We start from the raw sequence: 11,996 nt of genomic DNA, 5'->3' as shown, positions 1-11,996 counted from the left end.
CGGCCTCAGTCCCTGGAATGTGACAGAAGTGACTGTGTCTGTTTTGTGCTTTGCTGTATTGCCAGGGCCTAGCCTGACTCATGGTAGACCTTCAATAAATAGTTGTTAAATGAATGAATGAATATCCAGCAGTTAAGGGTTAGAATTGGTAACTGAATTAGAGCACACCTGCACAATAGATACAGTTATCTGAGGCACTGAATAGTGCCTCCCTCTCTCTCTCTCTCCCTCTCACGCACACACACACACACAAATACACTGCTATGCCTAAATCAATTTAGGCACAATTGCTTAAAAACAAATTTAACTTATATGAACAACTTCTAAGATACATTTTTAAGTGATAAAAAAGGAAACATGGAATAGTATGATTTCATTCATGTAGAAAAGGTGGGAAAGAATGTAAATATACATTTTTGCTTTTAGGTATACAAAATATCTCCAGCAAGATACAAAAGAAACTGATACAGCAGTTAACTCTAAGGAGGGGAATTATGTGGCTAGGGAACAGAAACGAAAAAGATACAGCATGTAACTCATATCTTTTGAACTTTGAACCAAGTGAAAGTATCCTTTCAATAAATAAATAAACAAAGTGGTATATAGCTACCATTCCCGGAGGCCTACCATAATAATAGCATACATCTACTGATATCCTTATACAATAATATGGATGGATGCTTCACTTACATTCTACTACTCTCAACAATTCAGTGAGGCAGATATTACTATTCCAATTTCACAGATGAAGAAATTTGGGGTTTATCCAAATTTGAAGCTTGTCACATAACTCAATAAATCCTTTGGAAGGATGGCTCTGAAAACTGCCTATGGAGTACACCTCTGAGAGTCTGCTGAACAGAAGGAGGAAGCAGCTGAAAAATGGGGTCCCCCATTCCTGAGACCCATTTCTCATTTTCCAAAACTTTCAGATTTGCGAAGTTAAATCCAATTTGATATTTTAATAAATAGTTCATGTGGAAAGCTGAAAGTTCATCTCTCATTTCGCTTAACTTAATAAACATTCATTTTGTGTTTACAATTTAATGCCAAATGCACCACATATTTCTGAATCAGTTGGAAGGGAAATATAATCTGTCTATTTTACACTTGAAAGATAGTGAAAAGAAAAAAGTGATATATCCATCATGGACACTCAAATATGGGTTGAGCAAGATCCAACAGATTAAGGACTAACCAATAGTTACTGTTTAACATGCCTCTGAGTGCAAGATGAATCATTCAGAACCAGGACACTGACTTTCTGCTTCCAAAAATTACTCTTCATCAACAGTAACCTGGCAACTCCACTTGTTCTCCGCCACAAGAGAATGCCAGGAATGTGTGAAGTGGGCAGAGGGTGATTCCAGGAGCAGCGCTGAGGTCATGCAAGATCTGCTTGTGTGGCTCCTTTTTTGTGTGTGTGTGAGGAAGATCAGCCCTGAGCTAACATCCATGCCAATCCTCCTCTTTTCGCTGAGGAAGACCTGAACTAACATCTATTGCCAATCCTCCCCCTTTTTTTTCCCCACCTTTTTCTCCCCAAAGCCCCAGTAGATAGTTGTATGTCATAGTTGCACATCCTTCTAGTTGCTGTATGTGGGACGCCGCCTCAGCATGGCCGACACACAGTGCATCGGTGTGTGCCCGGGATCCGAACCCAGGCCGCCAGCAGTGGAGCACACGCACTTACTGCTAAGCCACGGGGCCGGCTCCTGTTTGGCTCCTTTTTAATGCAACCAGGAAGCTGTCTGAAGTAAGTGGATCATATTCCTGATGTCTTTGTTCTGCCCCAGACATAGTCAACATCCCATAGTGTATACTAACTCTGAAGAATACTAAAACCCCTCTCAGGATGCTTACTATAGTATTATAGCAGTCTGTCCAATTGTTAAAAGTGTAGGCCACTTCTGATAAAGATATGTACTTCAAACCCTCTTTTTAAAACATATTTTAAAGTTTCAAGATAAAATCTGAATGAAACAAAGCAAGGTTTATTTTCACTTTGAAAACCTAACATCAATAAGAGCATTTGAAGCTGCTTGACTGCTACAAAACCTTCTATCCTAATTAGTGTGGGAGACGGAGCGTAACATAAATCCTTTTAGATGATTGGTCTTCACAGCTAAAAGTGCAGATATAACAGCTTTGCAAATAGATGTAGACAAAATAGGATAAAAAAGCCTGATCACTTGTTTAGAGATTAACAGGAAGATATTTTATGATAAAAATTCTCCAAAATAATTTTCTCAATGTTCCATTTGGCAACAAACTCAAACTTGAGTTCTAGTAAAATCCTCTTAACAAAGACAAATCTTTGGGAAAATGGTTTCCTATAATATTTCAATGTGATTTTTAAGCTCTAACCACAGGAAAATATCTGCACAGACCAGGTACATTTTTCATCCAAAAGAGCCTTCCCCAAAATATTTTCCAAGAACCTTGCCCATGAGATAAGGAAACAATTTTTAGCATCAATTTGCCATATCTACTGTCACAAATGCCCAAATATCTCATAATGAGCAATGGTGGTATTGCTAATTTTCTTTCAGTTTCAAACGGGAGATCTAACTTGGGTTGTAAGTAAGAGTAAGCCTGTTAGACCAGCTTAGAGAACAAAGACAGAATTAGTCAAAGGAAACAAGGGTGTCTAATGGACTCCAAAGTCACGATTAGAACCTGGAACTGGTCATCAGAATGCTTTGGGGACACATGGTCTCTGGCCTCAGTTCCTCTCTCTTTAGATATGCTTCATTCTTTTCTCTCCGTAGACATACTTCTTTGCTTCTCCATGTATTGGCTAAAAGTACACAACCGTAGACCAGCCCCTGAGTTATTTATGCTGTATGTATTCAAGTCACCAGCAGAAAGAGAGTGGTATTTGCAAATCTCAATTTCAAATTACTAAGAGGCAGAATTTGATTGCCCAGCTTGGATAAGGTGATCTAGTCAGCAGACACAATCCAGTAGTAAAAAGGGGGACTGGAGTCTTTATGACCTGAAGGACAGTTCTCAGAGAAGGGGGAGATGGCTTGTAGATGGCACTGAAAATGTAAAAAGTACATCTTTTTCAGTAAGATGTGTGTTTTCCACTTAATAAATCATGGACATGTATTATGTGTCATAAGTATTCCTTCTTAGTGATCTAAGTGACATTGTATTCAGTTGCTTGGGAGCACCATAACTTCTTGAACGATCCCTTATTATTGAAATTGCAGTTTTTTAGTTTGCTGTTTTTATAATCAATGCTTTAATGACCATGCATATAGTTAAATCTTTGCATGCATCCATGCTAATTTCCTCGGGTTATGCTTTTCTGAGTAGAATTGATAGGTCAAAAAGCTAGCGAAACTTCTAAGCCTTTTGATATGTATTAGAATATTATTTGATCTTATGTATCCAATTTGATAGTCCCTGAATTCAATATACTTATGTCCTGTCTCTTTTTAATCTTCTCCAGCAGCTTTCAAATTGCAGAGCATAGTGTAGGGGTTAAATTAACATTTGTTAATTGACTGACTAACTTCATAAGTGAATATGTGTGGTGTGGTTGGGAAAACACCAGACTGAAGTATATGAAATTTGTTTAACACACAAATAAGGGACAACAATTGGTGATTATTTAGAATGATTATAAATTGGAATTTGACTCTTAGAGAAAGGACAGACCGTAAAAATATTTGTAATTTTTGCATTTACCCAATTCATTTCGTTAATCAGAGGGAATAAAGTACCCAATGTACCATACTGAACCATTATTTCCCTGAAATGTAGCAGAAAGCTACATGTTCCTGCTCTCTATGTTCAGAGTGACCCTATGGTACTAGCTGACTACCCAAACATCTATTCTCCCCCCTTCTTCCTAATAAAACCCTATATTCTTGGTGCATCACTGCATCTAGCTAAAATTCTACATCTACCATCCTCCCTTGAAACCACATGTGGTCATTGTCGGAGATATCAGGCAATGTTGTTAGGTGAAATTTCAGGAAACTTCTTTAAAGATAGACTCTTTAGTCTTTTCACCTTCCTTTCCTCTTCCAGCCTGCAATACGAATGTGACGCCTAGAGATCTAGCAGCCAATTTGATAAACAGAAGCTAAGTGTTAAGGATGGTAAAGCAGAAAGACAGAAGGAATCTGAGTCCTTAATGACCTGATGCAACAGACATACCTGCTGAGACTGCCCAGTTCTGGGTATCTTTTATGTGAGAGAGAAATAAAAGATATTGTCTTTGGTCTTGTTTAAGTTACTCTTATTTCTGGAATATATTACTAATAGGCCAAAGCCATTCCTAACTGATAGAAGACCTATATCCAAGTTGGCTTTCAACTGGATGGCTCTAATGATAGGGTGTTCCGGTGTGGCACACAACTAGGTGTCCACCAAAGATTGGTGCTGCCTTTCCACAGCATAGAGTTTTGCCGTAAAGGGACTACTCAGGTAGAGACTGCTGCTTTGTCACTCCTACAACTGAGTGTGGCCACATAACTTGTTCTCAGTAATGAAATGTGAGCAGAAGTGATGTCTGTTATTTCCAGACCAGCAATGTTAAGAGTAGGATGTGCCTAACCCACCATCTCTTCTCCTGTCTGTCAGCTGGATGCAGAGAATCAAACCAAGGACATTGAGGCCTTAGGAGATAGCAGACCCACAATCTGGAAGGAGGTAATATCCCTCTATCACCATAAGGAGGGAAGCCGCCAGCCATTAAGAACATCATGGAACTTTATATGAATGAGGAATAAGCTTCTATCATGTCTGAGCTATCATACATTTTTTTTGGTTCATTTGTTACAGCAGCCAACCTTGACTAATATAGAAATTAGTATCAGAAGTAGGATGTTGATGTGACAAAATCTAAAATATGTGAAGCTGGGTTAGTGATCAAGTAGAAGCAGTAAAGAAACTGATATCCAGGTCTGGATAAATAGAGATCTATGACATGCAGCCGCAAAACATTTGGCAGAACTGTCTAACTGCTAAGTTGGAAGGAAGACAGAGGTCTACTGAGTCAGTAGCTTTAGGGGAAGTAGTTGGTAAAGGTTGGTGTGATAGTATATGCTGACTTTCTGCTTTTAGCAAGTTATTACAAGAAAGAGCTGGACTTCAGGAAAGAATTGGCCAGTTTGCAAGCAGAAATGAAAGGTAATAGAGAAAATCCAAACATTTGGGGCCTCTAAGGATTGCAAAAGCCAACTGTTTGCAGGCCCTAAACAGTAAGAGACAATTCTGAAAGACATTTAGGCACCAAAACTTCTACGTAAGGCAAAAGTCAGATCAAGAATGCAGCCTTCTCACCTACTATTTCAAAGGGCTTCAATGTAGTTAAGAGAGCAATAGGGGCAAAGAAGCAGAGAAAGCCATCAGGCTTCAGAATTCTGCCTAGGGTGTGGTTATAGGCACCCCAAACTGCCTGAATGCAAAGAGATCAGAAGCCTACTAAGTGTCCCTAAGAATTCATGAGCAAGGAGTCAAAGAGAACATGGCCAGAGGGAGTTCCTTGCAGACAGTACAATCAGGATCCACTCAATGAACAGCCCCCACCCTATTTCAACGCCTGCCCTGCAGGATGTTGTCGTTTCTATGGATCAGTAACTGCTGTGTGTCCCCACTTTTTCTTATCTGATTGGGTGTTTTATCCCGTCCCTGCTCCACCAGTATATTTGTGGAGCAGACAACTTTTTGGTTTACAGGTGGTAAGCCATGAGGAGCCACTTCTGGGTCTTGTAAAGAGGAGTGTGTACTACCAGGATTTAGTAAATTGGATGGATCTTTGGAGGAATCAAGTATGTTCTATGTGTGAGAAGAAGGATGTTCTTGGAGATTTGGTGGCTTGGGGGAGGTGGATAGCTGTCCACTAAAGTTTTATTTTCTGCAAACGTTATTTTTCAGTCCAAGGAATACATTTCCTAGCCCTCTGTGTATCTAGGTGGGATCACGTGACAAGTTATTGCCAATTAATGTGATTAGAAGTCATGTGCTTCACTTCCAGGCTGAAGAGATTACAGAGCAGCTGATCTGGTCTCCTTCTCTCACTTCGCCATCTCCCACTCCCATGTTAAGGATGCAGCAGGCCTCAGGGACCAACATCATCAGCATCACGTGGGAACTTGACAGAAATACACCCCTCCACACCCCAACCTACAGAATCAGAACTCTGGGAATGCAAGCCAGCAACCTGTGGTTCAGAAGCCCTCCAAGTGATTCTGAGGACCACTGCCTTTCACAGATAGTGGAGCTCAGTCTCTAAGGAGCCTGGGTCCTTCTTTCCCCAAGAGGGAAAATTGTCCTTTAATCAGGAACTCTTCTTTTGGACTTTACCTGAGTGAAAAATAAAGTTCTTTCGTGTTTCAGCCATCATACATTTGGGAATTTATCTGTTTCAACAGCTAGAGTTATTTTAACTCACTTGGAAAAATTGGGAAAGGGCTAAGAACCATCTACACCTCACTGACCCTGGACACTGAGAACTGAAACTACTTCATTCCACTTACCTTATTCTCTACATTAACATTTTGTTTATTCCTCTGTCTTCATTACTTTTCTGGGAGTTTCTTTCCCAGGCAAAGGCTTGAAAGTTCACCACAGGAACTTCCTAAAAGAAACTCTTCAAGGAAGACATCAACAGGAAGTCTGTGTCCTAAGATGATTTGAATCCGTATCCTCAAAACCCATTCCTTGTTGTTTCCACTAATCCTGAATTGTTTTATCTGATCTTTACCCAATTCTAACCAAGTCCCTGCATTGAAAGACCTATCTTAAGCCCAACTTCAAATTCTCAATAAATCTTCTCTTGACATTCCCTCCTTTGAGAAACTGCCAAAGCTCCGAGGAGGTGTGGTTCTCCCTTACCAGGGTATGCAATAAGCTCAGCTTTGTCTCATCAACAGATTGTGTTGTGATATCTGGGGACCATCAAGCTACAGGGCTAACAAAATGCCACTATATCTGTGAGTTGCTTAGTAAATAGGGCAAGTAGAAATCATGCAGATTGAGAGTATATAATAATTTATGTGCTTATAACTAGAAGAATGAAATCATGACCTCCCATCCTCCCTAGACAGAGTATGACCTTGGCCAATGATTTAATAAGAATTTACAAGCACTGATTTTACAGCCTCAGCCAGGTCTAATATAGCTAAGGGAGCAGCAGTAAAGGTACAGTTTATGGGCTAACAATAGGATTGCTTTGTTTTCCTAGTAGACCTGAGAGGTTATAACTTTAAAGCAGAGAGTAAGAAGGGAGAATGAGGGAAAAGAACCAATACTGCTCATGTTATAATGTACAGTAAATAATGTCCAGGACGTGGGCTGGCCCAGTGGCATAGTGGTTAAGTTTGTGTGCTCCACTTCAGCAGCCCGTGGTACGCGGGTTTGGATCCCAGGTACAGACCTACACACCACTCATCAAGCCGTGCTGTGGCGGCATGCCACATACAAAATAGAGGAAGATTGGCACAGATGTTAGCTCAGGGACAATCTTCCTCACAAAAAATAATAATAATAATAATGTACAGGACAGATTCCATTGATCGAGAAGTGGCTTAAAAATTCTGAGTCACCAGGGAAATATTTCTTTTCCTCCTCATGGGTTTACTGCACTACTTCTGGGAATTAAAATTTTTCCTTGGGAGATGGTATGATGACCATGATTATGTATTTGTGTGTTTCATTCAGGAGTTAGCATGGACAGTCCAGAGGGTAAAAGATCTGTTCGACTCCCACTACTGGAGAGATATCAAGGGAACAAGATTTTAAGTTACCCATGGCTACTCTAAACCACTTCTTGAAACTTGGAGCACCAAAGTCTGTTCTCACTCCCATGCCCAAATGTTCTCTGGGACTTGGAGAGCCACCACCAACTCCTGTTCTCCAGGCCCCTTCCCTGGGGGGTTATCCTAATCTAGCCTGAATAATTTATGCTTAAGGACTTAAACTGCTAAGAGAGAAGCGTGGATCCTGGGTAGGCCTAATCCTTATGTGTAGGGACCAGGATTTCTTGAAAAGTAGCAGGGGTGGGAAACAACTGTATGACAGGGTTTAGCAGGAGACACTTCCATAGGAAAAGCATGGCCCTGATGACGGGGAAGCGAGGGATTAGAGCAGGAACAAGGAGTCCCTGTGGAGAGTTTAAATTCTTGAGTACTTACACCTAGGACTTCAGAACAGCAACATTCAGGGTACACTTTTGGGTTTTTTTCTCCTGTGCAGTAATTCGAAGCATTCAGGAAAGGCTGGTGTTGTGGTCCAATGGACAATAAGGGACAAGGTAGAGATGAAAATCTGGGTGCCCCCCACTCACACTCCCTGGGCCTGTATAGAAAGAGCAGCACCCCATTCAAGAGTCCAGGAGTTGTAGATGGTGACTGGTAGGAAAAAGGACAGAGCTGATAGGGGCAGGGAGGGACAGCTGATGGGGGACAACTCAGGAGGACTTAAAAATAAGATCCCCACCTATAAACACATACTCATATATTTTATTACATGTATAACTTTGAGTATATAGTTGAAAAAACAGGTTGGTGAATGAATTACATATTTCGTTGAAGATCAAGAAAAAGTAATTCTCTCTAACACATGAAATTGGACATTATTCATAGATACAGACATTGTGAGGGCTCCACAAAGGCTATAAAATTTTTGTTGTATAATATTGCCCTTTTTACAAATCTATGGAGACAGAAAATAAATTGGTGGCTGCCTTGGGCTAGAGATGGAACAGGATTAACTGCAATTGGTTGGAGATATCTTCTGGGGGTGAAAGAACAGCTCTAAAATTAGGTTGTAGCGATGGGTGCACAACTTTGTAAATTTATTCAGCTTAATTTATTTAACTGAATTCAAACAGGGAATTTTGTGGTATGTAAATTATACTTCAATAAAGCTGTTTTTAACAAAACTCCAAATTGCCCTTTTTAGTCAAAAGAATGCTTATTTAAAACCCTCATATTAAAAAAATAATAAATAAAACCCTCATATTATCTGAGAAACTCTCATGTGAACACGCATCCTAAGTGCTGCCTGGCCTTCAATCAGAGAAGAAATTAAGAAAAAAATAACCCCAGAGCATTCCATTTGAAGTGCCAAATTGAGGACTGAACCAAGAATATCATAATACACATCAACTTTTAAATAAATAAATACATAAAATCATACCCACTTTTGCAATTGGTTGTGAAATATCTACTAATACAGAAAATTGTCTTCAACTATATATATATGTACAATATGTCATTAAAGCTTCTCTAGAATAAACTGTTATTATCGTTATGATTTTCTCATGCCTTAGAAAACAGCTAAAGCTGATGATATCTTTGAAGTTGTCTCAAAATTTTTCAAAGCAAGTGATCTCAGTTGGTTCTTGTTTATATTGCCTGACCTGACAGCCCCGGCTAAAGCTGACTAACCATGAGCAGAATCTGGAATTGGGTCTGAGAGAGCAGGCCAGTCTGTGGGTGGCTGGAATGTTAGCAGGTGTGTTGGGGAGCTGTAGGGCAGCAATCCGCCATGTGGATGGGGAAGTGAAGAAAGATAATCCAAGAGAGAAGATGAAATCTGACTCACAGAGCCCACTGAGGGGCGATCTGGAAAGGGCATGCTTCCTGACCTCTCCGTGACCCTTCAGCTCCAGCCTCAGGCCATCTCTAAGGCCCAGCTGCATTTCTGCCCAGGGGTTCCTGAAGACTCCAGGTTTTCTGTTTTCTATTACTTGCAACCAAAAAGCCTTAACTAAAACAGAAATGTAATCACACGCATAGGAACACGACTGGGAGGATAGTCACCAAAATGGCAACACTGTCTCTATCTGAGTAGCGGGATTGCTGGTGATGTTATTTTCTTCTTGTGCTTGTATAAATTTTCTATAATTAAAAATTACTATTTTTGTAATAAGGTTATATTTTTTATTGTAGAAAAATACACATAACATAAAATTTACTGTTTTAATCATTTGACAATGAACAATTCATGGCATTTAGTACATTCATAAGGTTGTGCAACCATCACCACTATCTAGTTCCAGAACATTTTTACCATTCCAAAAGGAAACCCTGTACTCATGAAGCAGTTACTCCCCGATAGCCCCTCTCTCCCTAGGCCCTGGGAACCACGAATCTGCTTTCTGTCTCTATGCATTTGCCCATTCTAGAAGATTTCATTATTATTTTAAGTCTAACATGCATAAAACAATAGCTAACCCCCTGAAAGTTGTGGCTCCCTTGCTAACCTGCACCCAAATGTCTCTGACATTCAAAAGAACCTCTGTGGAAATGTCTGATCTCTTAAAATAAATTTATATTAGGCATTAAATTTCAAAATCCTCTTATTATAAGATATATGGTGAATGAATGTTACAAATAAGTTAATTTAACCACTGATATTTTCAAATGTGTACATGCCAAAGTAAGAAAAATTATTTCCTAAAAAGAACATTCCCTCTTTTGGAATGATCTTGGTCTGTCCTGCCAATGCTGTGTGGCTTTCACGGAGTGGAAGCTTGATGCTTAATAGGCCTTATGCTATTGCCTTTTCTCTGTATCTGGTCTTAAAAACTATATGACAAAATTTTTACTATTATTTAAAGGTTCTAGGAATTTTCTTCGGATTTAGTAGATTAATTGAAAGGAACATATAGGGCAATATATAAGCTTCAAGGGAAAAAATAGAACGATTTCACAAAGTTCACAATAATAAGAGGCAAAAGAGAAAATCATTTGCTTGAAGAATTCTTTAAAATAAAAATTAAACCAAAGAAGTTCATAAAGAGACATGTCAACGATCAAGACTTATTATATGACACTAACTCTTCTACTTGGAAAGAGAATTTATAGATGTGAGTAGATACCACCAGTAGTTTAACTTTGAGATACAGCCTTCATGCTAGAAAATTCTAAAAACTCTGATCAGCTACATAAAGATGCAGCAATTACTGATTTTAAAAAAGTTTCAGTAGCTACGCACTTCAATTTATAACAACAAATCAGAAAATGCTTATTTATTTAAAGCAATCCGGCTATACTCAAGAAACATTTAAAAATGAAACTAGCGTCTACCTCATGGATATAAGAGGAGTAAATGAGAGACAGTGTGTGAAATGTGGTACTAAATGATTAGCCTTTTTGTGTGTGTGTGTGTGTGTGTGTGAGGAAGATCAGCTCTGTGCTAACACCTGCCAATCCTCCTCTTTTTTTTTGCTGAGGAAGACTGGCCGTGGACTAACATCCGTGCCCATCTTCCTCCACTTTATATGGGACGCTGCCACAGCATGGCTTGCCAAGCGGTGCGTTGGTGCGTGCCCGGGATCTGAACCAGCGAGCCCCGGGCCGCTGCAGCGGAGCACACACACTTAACCGCTTGCACCACCAGGCAGGCCCCAATGGTTAGCTTTTAAAAGTGAAACTGACCTTCTCTGCAAGTCATTTCCCCACATTCTACATAGCACTGTATATACTACTCTTCAGTGAATACATGTGAGTTAATTATACAAAGCATGCCAGAAAATTATGAAGTAATATACAATGTATTATATAATCGAAATTCTTTATCATGTTAATACATTCTGCAATTAGGAATGATTCTGTTGTGTAAAAAAAATTGCTGATCGTCTGTCTAAAACGCATTTCCTTTCATTTATTTTTTTAAAAATTGTTTATTGTGAGCCGGCCCGTGGCTTAGCGGTTAAGTGCGTGCGCTCTGCTGCTGGCAGCCCGGGTTCGGATCCGGGCGCGCACTGACGCGCCGCTTCTCCGGCCATGCTGAGGCCGTGTCCCACATACAGCAACTAGGAGGATGTGCAACCATGACATACAACTATCTACTGGGGCTTTGGGGGAAAAAATAAATAAATAAATAAAATTTAAAAAAAAATTGTTTATTGTGGTAAAATAACATGACATTTAGCATTTTAATCATTTTTAAGTATACAATTCAGGGGCATTAAGTACATTCACAATGTTGTGCAACCATAAACACTATCCATTTCCAAAACTTTTTCA

Source organism: Diceros bicornis, chromosome 22 (assembly GCF_020826845.1).
Source record: "Diceros bicornis minor isolate mBicDic1 chromosome 22, mDicBic1.mat.cur, whole genome shotgun sequence".
NCBI classification, from domain to species: domain Eukaryota; kingdom Metazoa; phylum Chordata; class Mammalia; order Perissodactyla; family Rhinocerotidae; genus Diceros; species Diceros bicornis.
Note: the sequence above shows the minus strand (reverse complement) of the source record.